The 22195-nt window shown below is 36.5% G+C and overlaps 1 protein-coding gene and 1 pseudogene across 1 annotated transcript in view; one reads left to right on the plus strand and one right to left on the minus strand.

The window, feature by feature from the left end:
• The window catches only part of TBC1D4 (TBC1 domain family member 4), a 213686-nt gene that overhangs the window by 174389 nt on the left and 17102 nt on the right, over window positions 1-22195 (minus strand).
• On the plus strand, window positions 20683-21139 carry LOC110212456 (trafficking protein particle complex subunit 2-like; annotated as a pseudogene).

Consider the following 22195-nt stretch of genomic DNA (forward strand, 5'->3'; position numbering starts at 1 on the left):
AAAGTAAAAGTCTTTATCTTTCTTAAAAATTTCCCTATCAGTCTGTATCCCAAAGAGATGATAAAAATGGTGAAAGGCCCAAATGTACAAAAATATTTATAGCAGCTTTTTGTGGTGGCCAAGAATTAGAAATTGATGGAATGCCCATCAACTGGCGAATGACTGAACAAGTTGTGGTATATGAATGTAATGGAATACTATTGTTCCATAAGAAATGATGAGCAGGTAGACTTCAGAAAAACCTAGAAAGACTTACATGAACTGATGCTGAGTGAAGTGAGCAGAACCAAGAGAACATTGTACACAGTAACAGCAACATTGTTCAATAACCAACTTTGATAGAGTTCCCTCTTCTTAGAAACACAAGGATCTAAGACAACTCCAAAAGACTCGAACTATGGAATCTGAATGCAGATGGAAGCATGCCATTTGCTCTCTCTCTCTCTCTCTCTCTTTTTTTTGTTTCTTCTTCCTTGTAGTTCTTCCCATTAGTTTTAATTCTTTTTTACAACATGACTAATGTGAAAATGTGTTTAATATGAATGTATATATAGAGCCTACATCAGATTGCACACTGCTTTAGGTTGGGGAGAGGGGAAGGAAGGAGGAAAAATTTGGAACTCAAAATCTTATGGAAGTGAATGTTGAAAACTAAAAACAAACTAATTTTTTTTAAATAAAAAAAGAAAATTTCCCTATCAAATACAGGAAACAATATTTTGTTTTGTTTTTCCCCACTCAGGGCAGATGAGAGGGGGAAGGGGGAAGAGTCTTAAAACTCTCCTGAGGTTCTGTACCTCTAATAATGTATGCATGAGTTGTCACCTAGGGGTGGAGAAGGACTCCTGAGACTTTCTTTCATATTCTCTTGAAAAAAAAAACTTTTAAATCATGAAACTCATATACTAAACAACAGCTCCAAAGAAATTAAACATATAGTTAAACTAGCCAAATCTGCTACCCTCATCTGTAAAGTAAACATAGTAATGCCTTCCTAGTAAACTCAAAGGACTGTTGTGATGATAGAATGATAATGAATGAAAAATACTTTATATTTGTTAAGGACTATATAAATGAGTAGTCATTGTTATAATGCCCTCATCAGACTATATATTCTATTTATTAAATTAAAACTCTGAAGAATGGTTACTATTAGCAAGAAATCCTTTTCAATAGTCTCACAGATTCCTCTAAAGTCTTAGTCCTAGAATGAGAGATCTTATCATGGAAATGCTGGGGAAAAACAGAATTTCACATCATCTGTTCACAACTCCATATTTTCATCAAGACTGAATAAGACTCTGTGAGTGCAGGAATCTTAGGAATCAGGCTGCCAGACCTCATATTCTGATGTGCCCAAAAGTAGCCTTTTTTATGCACAGGATCAGCTGAGCAGGCCAGTTTCCTCATCTATAAAATGAGGAAAGTGAGGTATTTTTCTGCTTTAAACTTATAAGTCTTCGAGTTTTTTCTAATTTGAAAGTATTCTCAAAAAGGCACAAAACCGTGCTTACCTTTTGACTCAGTGAAACCATTGTTAGCACTATACCCAAAGACACCAAAGCAAGAGGAAAAGGACATATATGTACAAAAATATTTATAGCAGCATTTTTTCATAGTGGTAAAGAACTGGAAACTAAGAAAGCATCTAAAAATGGCTAAACAAATTATGGTATATGAATATTATGGAACATTATTGTGCAATAAGATATGATGAAAAGTATCATTTCAAAGAAACTTGACAAGATTTATGTGAACTGATACATAATGAATCAAGCAGAACCAGAAGAAAAACTTACACAATAGCAACATTGTAAACTCTGAATGACTTAAGACCTCTGATCAACATAATGGAACAACCATAATTCCAGAGGATTGATGATGAATCATGGGATCGAAATGCAAAATTAAACATTCATTTGAGGACACAGTAATTTGTTTTGCTTGACTATGCATATTTGTTACAAGAGTTTTGTTTTTCTTTTCTCTTCAATGGCAGGAGTAAAGGTATAAGGAAGAAAAAATAGATTGTTGTTAATTGAAAAAAATTAAACTTCAAAAATAAAAAATAATATTATTTTTCCATTGAAGTGTCATTCAGTGAAATGATAAATAATAATCATTTAGAGGCCATTGGTACTGAAACTAAGACCAAGTTCAGTTTGATTATTTGAATAATACTAGATTAGTCTGCTGACCTCTCAAAATCAGAAATTTCTTTTTAAAAATTATCTATAGAATTTTCATTGATCTCCAAGCCCTGACACCTGCACTTGTGAATGCATTTCATTCTCCCCTACCTCTCCCCCCATCATAGCAGAATATATATCTAAAGCTGAAAGTTACTTTAAAGGTCATCAGATCCAATCCCCTCTTTTTATAGGTGAGAATGCTGAAGACCATTAAAATTAAGTGACAGGTTCTCACTAAGAGGGAGAATAAGAGGCCAAGCTGTGATTTCAACCTCACACTTCAGATTCAGTAATCCTTATATTGGATCATGCAACCTCACAGAGTAGAACCCAGAATAGAACAATAGGGGAAAAAAAGATGTAAGAGCCATATATTAAAATACAGGAGCCAAGGCTATTGACACTTATAGAACAACTTAGTCAACCTTTCTTTTATGTTGTTGTAAAATTCTTTATTTTTTTAATTAAATTTTTTTTAAGTTTTCAACATTCACTTCCATAAGCTTTCGAGTTTTAAATTTTCTCCACCTTCTTCGCTTCTCCTCTCCCCAAGACAGCGTGCAACCTGATGTAGGCTCTACAAAATACATTCATATTAAACATATTTTCACATTAGTCATGTCATAAGAAAGACTTAGAATGAATGGAAGGAACCAAGAGAAGGAAAAAACAACATTTTTAAAAAGAAAGCAAATAGTATGCTTCAATCTGCATTCAGATGCCACAGTTCTTTCTCTAGATGTGGATAGCATTTTCCATCATGAGTCTTTTGGAGTTGTTGCAAATTGATCCTTGCATTGCTAAGAAGAGCTAAGTCTATATATCCTTTTGCCTATTTATTTTAGGTCCTGAACACTTGTATTCATGATAGCTGGCAATTTATGCTCTTCATTCTCCCTTCCCCTAAAAAATACTTTTTATCAACCATTTCCATACTCTAAATGCATCTTTCAATATACACTGAAGCATCCCATTCCTAAAATTTTAAGGATGACTGTGCTGGTTAAATTTTCAACATACTTCAACCTTCAATAAAATGTTGGGAAAACCTAGAGCCCTCAAATAGATTATACTCTAGTACAATTATAGTATAATCTAGTATTGATTCTAATAGAAGTCTTCCCATGCTTCCCTGTATTCACCAGATTTATAATTTCTTATAGTACAGTAATATTGCACTGTTTTCATCTACCACAATATGTCTAGCTATTCCCCAGTAGATGGACATCTGTTTTGTTTCTGGTTCCTTGCAAATTAAAAAGAAAATGTGCTGCTATAAATATTTCAGTATATATTAAACCACCACCTGGTTGTTGTTAAATGATATAGTATAACAACTGCTATCTTCTTACTCCCAGAAAAGTGTTAATAGCACATATTTTAGTGTTCATAATACCTTAATGGTAGACACTGTAACATCTCCTTATTTCTACTCTGAATGAATGAAAAAGCATTTATTATGTACTTAACTATGTGCCAGATTCTATATAAAGCCAACGGTGATAATACTCTTGCTATTTTTTGTTAGAATTTTAGCATTCTGCAAATATTTTCATAAAATCATATGGCAAGCAAGGAATTTATGAGGTCAACTAGTCCATTCCTTTTGGCCTTGCAATAGGCTTGTACTTAAAACCTCTGACAGCAGGATAATGTACTGCTTCTGAAGCCCTTTAGGGAACAAAGTCCTACAACTTTCCTCTAAAATTTCTACACTATTTCAACAACTTTAATTCTGGAGAACTTCTTATATCTCATCAAAATCCCTTCTACAGCACATATAGTCCAACAGATTTTGGTTCCCCTTGTTTCCCATTCCACTACTCCAGAATGCCCAGAACCTAATCCTGGAAGGGACTGGTGGAGCAATAAACAAGTTGTGCTGGGAGTGCCCTTCCCTCTAAACTTCTTGCAAATCTCCTCATCTCCTTATCCTTCTCCCCATCCCCATCTTTATGGCCAAAATTCCCATTTAACTCACACCCTCAGGTTCACTTCCCCTTCCTCATATGTTGGGTAGGGCCTCACCCCACAGAAAAGACATGGCTGAGCCAACATTTTTGGAGGAGTAGGGAGTCAGCATCTACAACAGTAAGGAAGATGAAGGGCTTCCAAGCCTTATCAGCTGCACTGGTGCAAGACCCACCCTCCAGACACCAACCCATAACCCCAGCTCCTGCCATCTGACCTACTGATTGCACCTAAGGACCCCTGGGCCTTTCCATACACCCTACTACTGAATCCTTAGGACTCTGAGGTCATTTCTTCCATCCCACAGCAGAATTCTATTATATCTAGTAAGTATCATGATTGGAGTCTGAGCTCCTTCAGAGCAGAGACTATCTTACTTTTCTGTTTGTATCTCCATTGCTTAGTACAGTACTAGACATACAGTAAATGCTTAATAAATGCTTTTTTCATTTTTTTCCCTGGCAAAACACAACCAAACTTTTGAGGAAATATCAATAGATACAGTAGAACCCAATCAATTTGGACTACATTAATTCTGATTTTATATTTACAGCAATTAAGGGTGAGCTGAAATTTATTTGTTTAAGCCAACCTTTATTTAGAGGTATTGAAAATTAATTACGTAAACAAAATTACAGAAGGGATGTGTAAAATACTTATGAGTTTAAGAAATTATGACCCTGGGGGAGAAAACCTTTGTTTATAATAACTAAGGGTGAAGGGAAGGTATCTTTGATATATTCATTCAACACAACCTGGTCTTGATTATTTAGATCTCAACTAAGATGTCCTATTAGTATGAGCCTGTACTCTTTTACCTTAGACAAGTGAAGGGCAAGTTTATTCCTGTTTTACTCTTAATGGGTACTTTTTTAATCCTAGGAATTTCAGTCCAGATTCTAAGGCCTTGCTTTGGGTACAGGATGATTCAAACCTGGAGAGACTCCAAGAAAGGTTCATGATATTTTCATTCAGATCAGCAGTGTTCAAAACCCAGTGTCTTTAGATGCTTAGGTAACGCTTATTAGATATTACATTTTGTTATCTAGGCAAGCACAGATTTTAAACCATTTAAGCCACTGGGTCTTTTGCTACAGAAATGTAGCCAATTCATATAATACACAGTCAGTATCCACAAGTAGCAAGACCAGTATTTCTGGGTTTTTACTGCACTGTGTAAACTATAAAGTCAAGATGCAGAACAGAATAAACCATATCATTTGCTTGTGTTCGAATCAGTGACATATATATATAGTTAGAGACTGCATTTATAATTGGAGAAATAAGTATCAGAAGTTGGTGGGGAGAGGGGCAGAAAGTAGTCAGAGTTTTGTTTAGAGAAACATTGACCCAATTCTCTTCTTTCTCCTTCCCAAAAGAAAGCTGCTTTTGGAAATTAAAATTGTTTGGGATTAAATAGAAGTTTCAAACATATCGAAACAGTAACAAAATTAGATGATTTTTCCATCCCAGATGGTTGCACCTCAACATAAACGATTTAAACAGAAGAAAACAAGTACTTTTAGATTAGACTATTAAACAATGTAAAAATTAACTGAGATCTCTTCATTCTTGTTGGATCTTGTTCTGGATGGATACTACTGAAAAGTCAAAGACTTTCTAATTTGTTTATATTTCTGGTACAATTGAAACAGTAGCACCTCTGCACAATGAACACTTTACAAATAGCACAAAAGACACTACTTCATCTTCTGTATGGGTTAGAGTGTTGTTTTAGGTAAAATTTCATTTTTTCACATTTATCCAGGGATGTTTGAAAAGTCAGTGCAGTTTCAAGCTTTAATAAATTAAAACTTTAGGGACACCCTGTATAAGTTAGCAAGAATTTTGTTACAAAGGGTCACTTCTAGGCCATGATAAGATATAAAGCAGGAGTATATATAAAGCAGGGAAGATTCTTTTGAACACATAAGGTGAACAGGACACCTGTTTGCATGTAAACATCACTCACTCTTCTACTCTTTTCCCCAAGTCTTTGACAATGAGATAACCTTTTCCTTGCTAAGGCCAACCCCTCTATATATGTCTTTGATTCCATGCCCTCCAACTTTCTCCATCAGATTGCAACCTCAATCATCCCTTCCTGGCCCCTCTAATCTTCAACTTATCCCTATCTAATGGCTCCATCTCCATTACATTGAAATACACCTAAGTCTTCCCCATTCTTAAAAAAAAAAAAAACTTTATTAGTCCTTATTATCCCCACAAGTTATGATCCTATAAGCTCTTCTTTTTTTTAGCCAAACTTCTAGGAAAAGCTTCTAGATACTTCTAGAAAACTTCTAGAATTTCTAGGAAAAAAACCCCACTTCCTTTCCTTCCTTTCCTTTTACTCAGTCTTCAACCATTTGTGATCTAACTTCAGATCTCACCACTGAACTGAAACTGCTCTCTGCAACATTAACAAAGATATGCTAAATCTCCAAATATGATGCTGTTTCCTCAGTCTTCAACTTTCTCAACCTATCTGCCGCATTTCACACTACTAAATATCCTTTCTTCCTGAATAATCTTGGGGTATTCAAGACAATACTCTTTCCTAGTTGCCTTCCCACCAAAGCACTCATTCTCAGTTTATTTTGACGCATCATCCATATGATGCGCTCTAACTATGGGTGTTCCCCAAGGCTCTGCCCTGGACCTTCTCTCTCTCTGTCTCTGTCTGTCTTTGTCTCTTTGGCTATTTTTTCTCTCTCTGGCTCCTTCTCTCTCTCTCTGTTCTTTCTCTCTCTGTGGCTGTCTCTCTCTCTTCTCTCTCTCTCTCTCTCTCTCTCTCTCTCTCTCTCTCTCTCTCTCTCTCTCTCTCTCTCTTCTCTCTCTCTCTCTCACTCTCTCTCTCTCTCTCTCATAAACAACCTGTGTGCTTCACTGGTATTCACACAATATAAAGAAACACAGAAAAAACTCAAGTGGAAGATTTACACGAGAACAAAAAACAAGACATACAGGATGAGAAAGCATGGATGGATTAGAAACTACTGTGGAAGGTTATCAGTAAGATTACTGATCTATTTAAGTATAAAAGAATGTGAAAGAGAAGTGCAACTTGATGGATGAAAAGCTGTGTAAGGTCCAAGGGAAGGAAAAAAAATCAAGACCAACTGAGTGGATTAAGGACATGGCATTGAATTTGTACTTTACAGCTAGGTACTGAATTCAACAAGTAAAAAGGAGAAGAAAGGGGAGGATATTCATTCATTTATTCAACAAGCTGTTATTAAGTACCTCCTGTGAGTAAGACACTGTGCTAGAAGCCATCACACGTACACAGGTAGGGAGATACAAAAACTGGACAAGGAAAACCATTGACAATTAGAAGGTACAGCAGGAAAGACTTCCCATAAGAGATGAAATATGAATTGAGCTGAAGTTGAGTTAAAGGAAGATAAATATTATTATCATTATTATTAATATTCAAGAGTACAATAAAAAAATCTTCAAATGAGACATCCACGTGAATTCAACCAACAATATGTCAACATGCAACAAATGGCTGTCATCTAGATTTGTTTATAGAAATGGAAGGATTCATGATGGCAATTAAAGACCAGATATCACCATCAAATATTATAGACAGGTTATCCTTAAGGAGCTGAGCTATATTGATCAATGTAAACTGTGCAAGGAAACCAAAGACTGCAATACAATGCTGCAGAATTCATCTAACCCAGCAATATGTGACCTGGTGGCTAGAAGTATAAATCATAAACTCATTTAACACTCATAAACTAACAGATGACAAATCCCTGTACTACAACAAATGTAGACTTCAAAATAGTCTTGAAAAATCAACAAACAAACTATACTGGAACCATACCACTGTCACAAACAGAATTACTGCCCTTCACCACCCTCATATAACATTAAGCCATATTTTTTTTTACAAAATACTCATAATCTCCAAATTATGTGGAATTTAAAAAAAAGAACTTTGAAAATACAGGAACCTAAGAAAAGAAATAAAAATCATGTAAGAACAGAATATGATCCCTGTTATCCTGACAGCTACTAGAGTTATCCCAAAGGTGTTTTGAATACATCTACTGAGATGAGTTTATATCAGATCAATTTTATTTAATTACAAAAAGCAGCTATTTTGTCCACTTATACAAGTTACTTTTTAATGAATATTTAATATAAAAGAATAAAAAAGGGGTAGCAATTTGTCCCAGAATCATTTCCTTTTTAACTCCATCAAAATAAAGGAGAAAATATTATTACTACTGTTAATAATAAACAGCTCACATTTATATACAACTTAAAGGTTTGTAAATCACTTTATAACATATTGCCTAATTTGATGTTCACAACTGCCCTTGGCAATAGTTACTATTACTTTACATTTCAGGAAACTGAAGCTCAGAAAAATTAAGTGATTTGATCAAGGTGGGAGGTGAATAGGGAGTATATTCTAGGAAAACATTTCTCACCCTTACACAAAGGCATGAAGTCAAGAAATGGAAGGCCAAAGAACAACAACAAGAAGGCCAAAGAACAAGAAGTAGGACAGTTTTGGCTAAAAGGTAGAGTAAATAATTATAAAAAGGAGTAATATGAAATAATCTAGAAAGGAAGCCTGGCATCAAACTGTAAAAGGCTTTAAATGACAAAATGATGCTTTCTATTTTATCTTTGAGGCTAGAAGAAACCACTGAAGAGTCTTGATCAAGGCAGTGCCATGATCAGATCAGTGCTTTAGGAGACTATTTTGGAGCTATATGGAGGATAGATTAGAGACAGATGAAGCTGGAAGCTAGGAAACCAATCAGGAGACAATTACAACCGTCTAGAAAACAGGTGATGAGATTCTTAACTGGTACTAAAAGACCAAGTATGAGAAAAGTCACAGATCCAATGCTTCATAGGATCTTAGACATTGTGCAAGGATGAGGAAAAGATAAATTCCAGATTAATTAATATTGTTACTTTTTGGCAACGTAGGAGAAAGCTTGTTGGAAACAGCTAATGCTAAATAATGACCTAAGGGTGTCTTTATAAATTTTAATTATTGTATTATCTATAGTCCCACTTCCACTGATAAGTGGATAAATGGTTTCCTCATAAAAGGTATTTTCTGTTGTACAGTCATTTCAGTCGTGTCTAGCTTTTCATGATCCCACTTGGGATTTACTTGGCAAAGATACTGAAGTGGTCTGCCATTTTCTTCTCCAGACCATTTTACATATGAGGAAACTGAGGCAAAGAGAGTTAAGTAACTTGCCCAGAGCCACACACCTAGTAAGTATCTGAGGCCAGATTTGAACTCAGGAAGGTGAATCTTCCTGACTCTAAGCCCAGCACTCTATCCACTGTGCTACCTAGCTGCAAAAGTGTTACGATTACATTTGTAGGCAACATATAATCACTATGAAACCAATGAAAGTAATTTTTAACTTGATTAAGCTAGCAATTGCCATACTCATTACTGAAAAAAAAGCGAATCTGCCCACTGAGTTTTCCATCTAATACTTGTGGCTACTTAAATTACTTTGAAAAAGACTCAGACAGCTTACCAGTGTAGAATTGAAATGGAAATGGAAACCCTCAAAGAAGCTGAAAGTTAATTATTTATTTATTCTTTTCCATTCCCCTAAACTAAACCCTAAAATTTTTTTTATCCTTATTCTGGTGGAAAGAACTGCTGCCAAAAATAAAACTTTTTAAAAAGAAGAAGAGAAACTGCTATTCTGACCACAATACACGTGATCATTCTCCTCTCAGACTCTCAATAGCTGTTATTAACTAGACCACTCCTCTGCATATAAGCATATGCTGACCTTTATTGATAATATTAATCACTCACACTAATAACAATTTAGTTTACAAAGCACCCCACTCAAAGAACCTTATTTGGTAGACTGTACAACTATTATCCCCATTTTATGTAAAAGGAACTAAGACACAGTGAAGTTTTGACTTCTTGACAGTCATAGAGTTATTAAGTATCAGAACAGGAATTTGAACCTAAGCCTTTTTTTAAAATTTATTTTATTTTAATTCATAGAAAAACAAGCATTTCCATAACCCAGTACAATAAAAACAATGGTTGCACATGAAACTGCAAACTCAAGTCTTCTGACTCCAGGTCTCATGTTATGCTCTTTTCATGACAACATCATGCTATTTATCTTTCAATATCTATGCTTTGTCTTCTCAACTCAAATGTAAGCAATTATAACTTTAAGTGGCATCTTCAAACATGATATAACTTCTTCAGTTACCAGGGGAGAGTACTATCGGATGGATTTGGAACTGGTTGGATGACTGAACCCAAAGAGCCAAGCAAAGATCAAGCCAACATCCAAACCCACGAAATGGCACAATCTCAACTTGGAGTGGAATGTTCTAAGAATATTTCACAGGATCATAAGATCAAAAGATCACAGATTTAAAACTGAAAGATCTAGTCCATCCCTGGGCCCTGTGCTGTTCTTGTTCTCAATAATTTGACAACACAGAAAGAATGTCTATCAAATTTGGAGATGACATAAAGCTTGAAGGGACTGTATTGGGTGAAGGAGTTAGAATCCAGAAAGATATTGCCAGGGAGCTAAAATAATGGGCTGAGTTGAACAAAATGAAATTTAATTGTGATAAATGTGAAGTTCTATATCAAGATCCAAAAGTCAACCTCAAAAATACAGATTAGGGGAGGCATGACAAGGTAAAAGTTTCTGTGAAAATGATTTGTAAGCAGAATTCTGTATGCTGTGTCAGACACAGTCACTACATTGTTTTTGCTTAAATGTTCTGGTTAAAAGAAAGGTTCAACTGGGAGAGTGGATGAGGAGGAGGGGATATTTCCAGAGATGGCTGTGAACTAAAAACAAAGGATATTAATAAAACTTACTACCGAAATAAATTCTTTCTAAACGATCTGAGTGTTTTATTGGAATGCAGGCTCATTATGAATCAAGAATAAAACCTGGCAGGAAAAAAAGCTAATGTATAGTAGTATCAAGGATACCAGAAGTAATCTTCCACTTTACTCTGTCCTAGCCAAGACACATCAGTAAGGCTGTATTCCATTATGGGCATCATAGTTTTTAGGAAAGATAAACAAAGTAGTGAGTGTCCAAAAAAAGACCAGGATGGTTTGAGGTAGAATTACAGAATTTAATGCAGATCAGCTGACGGAACAAGAGATGTTCAGACCAGGAGAACAAGGAAAGTCCAGCTCAACAGAAAGTGTAAGGGTAAGATGATAGTTGTCTTGAAGTAACTGAAGGGCTATCAAGTAGGAAAAGGGTTAGACTTGATCTATTTGGCCATAGGGAGTGAGACAAGAAGCAAAGGGTGGTCATGGCAGAGAAGCAAATTTAGGCTTCATTTAAGGAAAAACTTCCTAACAACCAGAGTTATCCAAAAGGGCAATGGGCTGTCTTGGAAGATAATGGATTACCTAGACAGCACAGTGGATAGAGTGTTGCACTCCTGAGTTCAAATCCAACCTCAGGTACTTACTAGCAGTGTGACCCTAGGCAAGTCATTTAATCTCTGTTTGCTTCAGTTTCCTAACTGTAAAATGAGGATGATAATAGCACCTATGTCTCAGGGTCGTTATGAAGATCAGATGAGATATCTGGAAAAAGCATCTAGCACACAGTTTGTTGTTCCGTCATTTCAGTTGTGGCTGACTCTTAGTGACCCCATTTGGGGTTTTCTTAGCAAAGACACTAGAGCAGTTTGCAGTTTCCTTTCCGTCATTTCAGTTGTGGCTGACTCTTAGTGACCCCATTTGGGGTTTTCTTAGCAAAGACACTAGAGCAGTTTGCAGTTTCCTTCCCTATCTCATTTTATAGATAAGGAAACTGAGGCAAACGGAGTAAAGTTACTTGCCCAGGGTCACAAAGCTAGTTAGTATCAGAGGTGAGACTTGAACTCAAGAAGATGAGTCTTCCTGACTCTAGGCCCAACACTCTATCCATTACACCATCTAGCTGCCCCTGGCACATGATAGGTGCTGTACAAATGTTTGTTCTCTTCCCCTAATGGATTTCCCCTCACTATGGATTCCCCCTTAATGAAGGTTTTCAAGTAGAGTCAAGTCAACAAGAATTTATTAAGCATCTACTATACTCCAGAGGCTAGACTAAGCTGGAGTGTTTCACAAAGTGCTGGGGGTACAAAGAAAGGCAAAAGCAGTGTCCTCTCTCAAAGAGTTCACATAATATAATAAGAGAGACAAGATGCAAAACACTATGCTCAAATAAAATATGCATAAATTGAAAAATTAGAAATGATCTTAAAAGGAAGTCACAAAAATTTTAGGAGGCCTGGGAAAAGCAGGTGGGACTTTAGCTGAGACTTGAAGGAAGCCAGGGCAGCCGGGAGGCAGAAGTGAGGAAGAGAGTCCCAGCCAGAAGTTCACTTGTCTTTGGTCAGGTATGGATTGGACAGGGGGACCTCTGAGGTCCCTGACAGCTCTTAAAGCCTGTGATTCTCATGGCTATCACTATGTTTATCATCATTTCCCAAGAAAAGTATATTTCAATGGTGAAATATAACATCACATTTTTCCATTTTCCTCAAACCTCTAAATCCTTTCATACATAAAAATTCATCTCAATTTACACGTTAACATCTTAACAAAAAGCAAATATGAATGAGCCCATATTCTATAGCCTAATACAACTAAGCAAGAAATCACAATCTATCAAATAAAGCAAATAAAACATAATAAATCCATCTCAGACATTCATATAGAGGGTGTCCCAAAAGTCTCAGTAAGCTTCTATAGCTTAAAACTAAAAAACTCATGAAGACTTTTGGAATGCTTTGCATATTCATATGTCTTTCCTTTCAGCAAAGCCAAAATAAGGGCCTATCAATCAATCAATAAACATTATTAAGTGCCTACTATGTGCCAGGCACCCTGCTAAAAGCTGGGAATACAAATAGCAACAAAAGACAGTCTCTGGCCTCAAGGAACTTATAATCCAACAAGCCTAGGTTATATACCAGGCCTACTATACTGTGGCTTGAGTAATCAATCAATAAGCACTTACTGGGGCGGCTTGGTGGCGCAGTGGATAGAGCACCAGCCCTAGAGTCAGGACGACCTGAGTTCAAATCTGGTCTCAGACCAGATACTTGACACTGACTAGCTGTGTGACCCTGGGCAAGTCACTTAACTCCAATGGCCTTGCTAAAAAAAAAAATGAAAACAAATACATACACACACACAAATAAGCATCTATTAAGCACCCACTATGTGCTAGGGATCTTCCCCTTTTACTGTTCATATATCTAGTGGGACAGAAGTCACATCAGGAAGATAGAATCTAAGGGAAGGATGCAAAATGGAGCTGAGTCTTGGGCAATATTATCCTAAACTGAGAGAATCTCTACTGCCTTGGACAAGATGCACCTGAGCAGCTAATGCAGTCCTACATGACACCAGATGGAGAAGCTTTTATTACAGTAATTTATTTCTGCAAAGCTTCTAACTAATTTGTAGCCTTCTCTTTTGGCCTTAGATCCAGTACCTCTTCTGCCTCATTTCCTTCACCCACAATTTCACTTTGTCATTGTCTCCCCTTCACTAAAGTGCTACTTCCTCATGGCATAGAGGTGACCCTGGGTTCCTGAAGGCTGTGCCAGCAGAACACAAGCTTTGGCAGGCCTTACCAAGCTGGAAAGGCTTCAAGAATGGCCTGGTGTCAGAAAATATATCTAGACTAGATTGGTCTAGCTAAAGCCAGAAAGGCTCATCACAAGTAGGCTACTCATCAAATGATACGTGGAAGAAAGGTGGGGAGAGAGACAGGGGTCCCATGGCAATTCACGAGACTATCTACCATGTGCATGCCGATGAAACATGGTTCTTTTGAAGTAACGAATTAAGCGCTGACCTCAGCTACTGCTCTCTTCCCCGTTCCCCAAGCCAACAATGTTGAAGAAGCAATGTTTTAAATTATACATTAGAGTTTCTTTATACTTTAGCATTTCTTTCCAAGAGGCTCCTTCCTTTCATTTGATGCCCACCTTAGAATCCTGGTGTGACCTCTTTTTGGGCATAGGAAAGCTACAATAAAACATAGGTCTTGAGGCCCATGAAGTGATAGATCTAAAACTTCATTACCAAAGACAATCAGATGCTTATTGTCATAGGGAGTTACCTGGTTATAGAAAGTGATATTTTAAATCATAAATACTGGCTCTACTGCCAAAAATAGCCTAGCCACCAGGTATGGTCTGGGCCATAACTGAACAAGGACTATGGCGGAGCAAGGCAAGGCTAGCCCAAAAAGTTAATTTCAACACAGATTAAGTTTAGGCCATGAAGACATAATAATTTAGTAATTAAGTATGTGGCACACTAAAGATTAAAAAAAATTTATATACTTGACCAAAAAGGCCTTCATATATTTTATTTAATTTTATTTTTTGCTTTTTGGTGAGGCAATAGAGGTTAAGTGACTTGCCTAGTGTCACACAGCTAGTAAGTGTCAAGGTCGGATTTGAACTCAGGTCCTCCTGACTCCAAGGGGCTTTCATATATTTTAAACATAAAGAGTTATTCATTGAGCATTTGGCTGTAATTACCTATGTACCGAAAAAATTGTGTATTTATTTGATATTTGTTTACTTACCTATACTTGTGACCATATCTGTATGTTGATCAAATTGGACCACATTACTAGATCCAGAAATGACAGTCTTACAATGTACACTGGAAAACTAGAAGGCATCACATTCAGAAGCCAATTTACAAGAATCACATATTCAGAGTGCCATTATGGTAAAGGTGGATCAAGTTGTTGTTCAGTCATTTTCAGCCATTTCTGACTCTCAGTGACCCCATTTGGGATTTTCTTGTCTCCAGCTCATTTTACAGATAAGGAAACTGAGGTAAACAGGGTTAAGTGACTTGCCCAGGGTCACAGAGCTAGTAAGTATCAGAGGCCAGATTTGAACTCAAGAAGATGAATCTTCCTACCTCTAGGCCCAGCATTCTATCTACCGCACCACCTAGCTGCAGTGGATCAAGAGCAAAGTATAAATGAGTAGGTTCTCCTAGTCATAGGATGATGGCTTTAAAGCAGAAAGAAAATTCACCCCATCACTTTACATAAGAGGGAACTGAAGCTCAGACAGCCTCCACTGCTCTAGGTCACACAGGCAATAAGTGGCAGAGCCAGGATTCAAACCCAGGTTCTCTGGCCACAATTAGTCTTCTTTCCATTACATCATTGAGTTCTACTCTTCCTTTTAAGAAGATACCATACAATTTTATGTTCTAAATATATGACTTGTATTTATTTTTTTAAAAGAAGGCAGTTGGGAAATGTGTTCTGTCTTCTTTAGTTTATTTACCAGAGGAATAGACTGTCTCCTACCCCTATGAGATGCAGCAGCCAGCAGTGGCAAAGTAATTCAACAAAGCAGGCCAAATTAGGAGAGATACTTGAGTCTTAATAATTACTTGGTGACTAAGTATTTTGAGACAATGATGTGATTACTTTTTAAAGAAAGAGGTGATGTGAACCCAGGGTGGATTTAGGATAATAACAACAATAATAACAATGACAACTCAGATTTATATATTGTATATACTGTACCACACTGCCTCCGTAAGTTATAAACCTTGTGGTACAGCAGGAATGGAATGGGATTTGGCATCAGAGGACCTCATTCTGAATTCTAGTTCTAGTACTTATTGCCTCAGCCTCTCTATAGAAAAGGAAGCCTAGATAACCATTATGGTTCCTTTCACCTCGAAATTTACGACCCTAAGGAACCCTTTCCTCACAACAGCTTTATGAGACAGGAGATATAAATATGATTTTTCTCATTTTTTTACAAAGGAAGTGGGAAGAGTACTTTACCAGTGAATCCTACTTTTAAATTATTTTCATTAGATTTTAAGATCCTGGGGGGAGAGAATAAGTATTCATTTAGCTCCTACTACGTGCCAGGAACCATGCTAAGCATTTTTGCAAATGTTGATCTCATCAATTCCCATGGATTTAATCAACCTTTCTAAGCTGATGATGCTCACATCTATCTTTCCTGCCCTAATCTCTCTGATGCTCTCCAGACTCACATCTCCAACTGCATTTCAGACATCTCGAACTGAATGTACAGTAGCCATTAACATTTCCAAAATGAAATTCGTTATCTTTCCCTCCATCCAAAACTCCCTATTACCGTTGAGGCAATACCCTCCTGACAGGTCCCTAGTCTCCCAACCTAGGGATTTCTCACTATCACTTCCTTTCAGTCCCCCCATATCTAATCTATTGTCAAGGCCTGTTGATTTCACCTTTGCAATATCTCTCTAATAGCCTCCTTCCCTACTCTAACACTGCCACTATTCTAGTGCAGACCCTCATCATCTTAAACTTGGACTATTCCTGTAGTCTGTTGGTTGGATTGATCTGCCTCAAGTCTCTCCCCACTCCAATCCATCTTCCATTCAGCTGCCAAAGTTATTTTCCTAAAATGTAGGTATAATCATATCACCTCCTTACTCAATAAACTCCAGTGGCTCTCTATCACTTCCAGTATCAAAAACAAAATCCTGTTTGGCATTCAAGTTCTTCATAACCAGCTCCACCCCCATCCCATCTTTCCAGTCTCCTTAAACCTTACTTGTACTCTTCAATCCAATGACACTGGCCTCCATGCTGTTCCATGAACAAGACACTCTCTCAGCTACAGGCATTTTCTCTGGCTGTCTCCTACGTGAGGAATGTTCTCTTTCCCTCATTTTTACCTACTGGCTTCTCTGTCTTCCTTCAAGTTCCAACTAAAACTCTATCTTCTGGAGAAAGCCTTTCCCAATCCCTCTCAAATTCTAATGCTTTCCCTTTCTTAATTATTTCCTATTTATCCTTTATCTAGCTTGTTTGTACATGTTTGTTTCGTCTTCTCCATTAGACTGCCTTGACGGCATGAACTGTTCTTAACCTCTTTTTTTTAATCTCCAGCACTTGGCACAATGCCTGATACATAGTGGGCATTTAATAAACTCTTACTGTGTATTATTATTATCCCCACTTTACACTTAAGGAAACTGTGGCAAACAGAGGTTGAGACCAGGATCACACAGCTAGCACCTGAGGCCACATTTGGAGTCAGGTTTCCTGACTTCAGGCTCAGAACTCTATCCACTGCACAACCTAGTTTACATTTATATAATACTTTACAATCTACAAAGCAGTTTGTAATGGCCATATAACTTGGCCATATGGTGACATATGCACAGAGGACATTCAAAAAATGTTTAGAATTTCACCATGACATTTTTAAGGAATCAGTTTCAACCCAAACAAAGCCTTTATGTTTTCCTGATTTCCTGCAGAGATGAAAGTGGTTCCAGTAAATTGTTATATGTTGTAATTTGTTACATATGTCATATAAGTGTGTGTATGTATGTATATAATATGTATTTGTAAACTTTCTGGAGATGGGACTTTTAAGAAACAAATTATACATAGAAGTTGGGTACAAAAAGTTACAGCATCTACAACTATCTTATCCGGAGAGCCAATGTTACTTTCAAGGTCAAACACTTCAAGTTTTATTTGAGCTTCCGTATATGTGGCAACCTAGATTAGATGTCAAGATTTTACAAGTTTGTTCTAGGAAGGAAAATAATAGCAAACAATATTTCCAAGGAAACTATCCATTCAGTCACATGCAATACCTAGTTACCCTGGGCATTTCCTGGGCATTTCCTGGGTAAGTGGAGCAATTTTTTACTGGCTCATATCCAATGCTTACAAATAGAAACTCTCAATAAATAAAATTCACATTACCTCCTGTCCCTTTACTTAAGTGACTTGTAAGCACATTTCTGATTTGGGGGGCAAAAAAAAGGCTTAGTACATCTGCAACTGAGTGAATATGATATGAAACTGCCCAAAGCCATTTTTAGCCTTTCCCTCTGTAAGTTACTTATTTCCTACCTTAAACAATACAGTGCCAGTTGTGGTTATGCTATTAATCCAAGAGCCTGACTGGCAGAGAACAGATGAAAAATAACTATGCCAAACATAAGGAAAACAAAGCAGTAACAACAAATATAAAACACAATTTTCGATAGGAATAGCATTCCTCCCCTTATCAGTCAAAGTAAAAAGGGGCATTGAGATCCACTGTGAGAAAGTCCACCTGGCCTATGTAAAGATCTAGAAAAAAGCAAAGGGTAAAAAAATAAGGAGGCCTAATTGTTTTTTGAGCTGCCCTGACAGAGAACTGCTTCTTATGTATGTATACCCCATGCTTTAAAAGGCCCTATCACTGTGAATCCTTTCCTGCACGTTTTTTTTAGAGAAGTAAAATGGTTTTTATTTTTGTTAGTTTATTAACATTGGAGGTTGATCTATGCAAATTTGAGAATATTGTGCCTCTTATCCCAAATACTATATACATACATACATATATGTATATACACACACATATACACATACATAAATATATATATGTATATATATATGTGTGTGTGTGTGTGTTGTGTATATATATATATAGAGAGAGAGAGAGAGAGAGAAGAGAGAGAGAGAGAATAAGAGCAGCAGTTGTTCAATCTGTTCTTTTTTCAAAAATGAACTCAAGAGTAAAATTCCATTAGTCTTTTTACCAATCATCATTCAGCACTGAACCTTGGCTACTTAATAATATTTGGTTGGGTTTTTTTCACTCACTCAGGACACAACTAAGTGGAAGGCCTCACGTGGTCATGTCCAGATTCACATGACAAAGAAAGCCCAGCTGAAGTAAGCCCATGTGTCATTTTTAGGAACTGCCTAAATGTAACTTCGTCTATTATATAAGTCCCCTTAAGACTTATTTGTAGTACTTAGGATTGTGTTGTCCTCCTGAGAACAATAAACATTTTATTATGATGTTAAATTATCAAATTGAAGATTCAATGATCAAATTGAAGATAATAAACACAGAACCCATGTTTATTAATTCATTCTGAACAGTGTATGCATAGATGAGGGTTTTTACGATAAGAGATAATTAATTCTTTCTAAGAATAACAATACCAAGAAATGTTATAGCTACCTAAGACTCAAAATAGGTGAGTACGTTTACCGTTCCAAGACTACTGGCTGGCCTAAAGCGCTGTAAAATATAATGATCTAATTCTAAACCTGGAGGAGGAAGAAAAATGAAATATGGCACTATGATCCACAGTTATTAAAAAAAAAAGAACACATTGTACAAAACAAAAGACATGGGGGACTGGTTTCTTACTGTGCTGCTATCTGCAATATTACATCACCCCAACTTCTTTCCTTAGTCTAGTCCCATGTGCAATTGTTTCTGGCTTTTAATAGGTAAAGTGTTTAAGTTGGAATATTTTGAATGGTAAGCACTTCTTTGAAAAAACATTGAGAGGGACTTCTTAGAAATAGCCAAAGCTAGAAACTTCCCTCCTTTACAATTATAGTAACAGCATGTTATTTTCTATGAAAAAACCAAGCACTATAAGATTGAATTTGGCATGCAGAAATGTAAAATAAAGAGTCTGGCTCTAGAAGACAGGACCAAAAGTTGGATTATTGTGACAGGTCAAGCACCATGGAAATAAGGTAAGAGGTAATCCCTGTTTTGTGGAACTTTCAACACAGGCTGCAGTCATCTAAATACTATTGAGTTTCTTTCATCTTGATTACATTAAAGGATACATTGTATAAATTAATGATTCTCTAACTTTGCTAACAGCTAACCACATTATAACATATTTATAGACACACTCTCCATGTATTAAAAATGTGTTATTCAGTCATTTCAGTTGTGTCTGACTTTTTGTGACTCCATTTGGTGTTTTCTTGGAAAAAATACTGAAATCGTTTGCCATTTCCTTCTCCAGCTTATTTTACAGATGAGGAACTGAGGCAAACAGGGTGAAGTGACTAGCTTAAGTTTACACAGCTAGTAAGTGTGCGGCCAGATTTGAACTCTGGAAGATGAGTCTTCCTGATTTCAGGCCCAGCACTCTATCAATTAAAATATGAAGTGCCAATTAATATGTTTAACATAATTTCTATTACAGAAAAAATTATCAAAGACAATTGAACAGATTTTTCAGATGTTATTTAAAATATTCCTGTGACTGCAGCTGACACACTTTATTGGCACTTAGTAATCAGTAAATTTTCAGAATGTAATGCTCCTTTTTCAAAACAGGTTGACAGATTCTGACATGTTAAGGCAGTTGACAAAGATTTAGTTCTTTTTCTTGGCTGATAACAAAAGAGAGAATTTTATTTATCAGCAGAATGTCTTAACGTCCCCCATCACACCCTTCTTCCAGGTTTGGACTACCTCTAACAAGAAGTTTAAAAATCTGCTCTATTATGCAAAATGACCTATCCTTAAGAGTAGGGATTGTTTTTGCTTTTTTATCCTCAGGGCCTAAACTAGTCCCCAGCACATACATGGCACTTAACAAATGCTTGTTGATTATTATCAAGACATCTTAATTAAAGAATTCAAACTGATCTGAGGACAAGGGTGGCCAGTGTGTTAGGTGCAGATGCCAAGTCCTGCCCACAGGACCCATACATTGGAGACAAGATCTGGAAGCTTCTACTTTGCAACTGTGAGCCATCATGATAACCCAGTTTTTGAAATGGAATTTCTACCAGCCAGAAAAGAGGAATGTAAGGATGATCACTGTCATCTGAGCCAGTTCATATCGCATGCAGCCTTTAACCTAGTAGATGATAATATGTGGTTGTCTAACAATATGTACCTGAAAACCGTAGACAAATTCAATGAGTGGTTGTTTCTGTTTTTGTTACTGCAGGACATATGAGATTTATTATTTATGATGGATAATAAGAAGATGGATAATGAACCTTTTTAGTGATGTCTATGATTTACATATAAAGTTTGCAATAAATCCATTTCATGAACCAAATTCATTCAGTCAGTCAAGTACATTTGACCAAAAAGTTCAGTTTCTTGGGAAGAAACATCTTCTAAGCTGAATACAGAAAACTGCTTTCATATGTGATGTCATAATGATGTATCTTCAAGAATGTGTCCATTATAACTAACTAAGGGTCAATCAAGTCTACTATGTTTAGTTTTGGCTCTCTAGGCCTCCCCAAACTAACCTCCTTTCTAGTTAGAAAGACTAAACAGGACACTTTTTGTTGGATCATTGTTGCACATGATCCAATCAAAATAATTTACACTTTTGAAAAATATTGTGTTTATAAAGAACACTAGATGAAGTGACCTGATAATTATTTTTGCTTTTAAAATTTGATTAGAAGACTATACTTTGACTAGTCTAATACAGTCTTCTTAACTGAACTGTAAATTAGGCAAGTGTCATACTACTGATTGGGTTGACACATCTCAAACTGAAATTAAAAAGTTGGTTCACAATAGAAAATAAAATTTACAGTATATACATGGATTTTTATTTACAAAGATAAGGATTTTCTGTAAAGCAAGATAATATTCATAGTAATGAAAAGAGTTTCATTTCAGATATCCTGAGTTTAAGATATCTATAGGACATCCAGTTCAGGTGTCTGAAAAGCAAGTGAAGATGTGAGAATGGAGGGCAGCAGAGAGTTTAATGCAGAATAGGCAGATTGGAGAATCATCAGCATAGAGATGATAATTAAATCCACGGGAGCTATTGAGATCACTAAGTGAAGTAGTATAGAGAGAGAAAAGAAGAGAACCTAGGACAGAAATGTGTTATGACATGTATGCTTAAAGGGCATGCATGACCTGGAGGAGCTCCAGCAAAGGAGTCTGAGGTAGAGGAGAATCAGCAGAGAATGGTGTCTCAGTTAACCTAGAGACAAGAAACTATCAAGGAGAAGGTGATTAACAGCATCAAAGGCTGCAGAGGTCATGAATGAGGACACTGGATTTGGCAATTAAGAGATTATTAGTCATACTCTCTTCAACTGGAGTATTACATTACTCTCTTCATCTGAAGGGCTGCCAAACTCTTTCAAAAGGGATCTAAGATCAGCAGAAGATCCTGTCTTTGATTCCCTCAAAGCCTTACCCTGAGGTTT

This window comes from Phascolarctos cinereus, unplaced genomic scaffold (genome assembly GCF_003287225.1).
Source record: "Phascolarctos cinereus isolate Bilbo 61053 unplaced genomic scaffold, phaCin_HiC Scaffold_7;HRSCAF=346, whole genome shotgun sequence".
In the NCBI taxonomy this organism is placed as follows: domain Eukaryota; kingdom Metazoa; phylum Chordata; class Mammalia; order Diprotodontia; family Phascolarctidae; genus Phascolarctos; species Phascolarctos cinereus.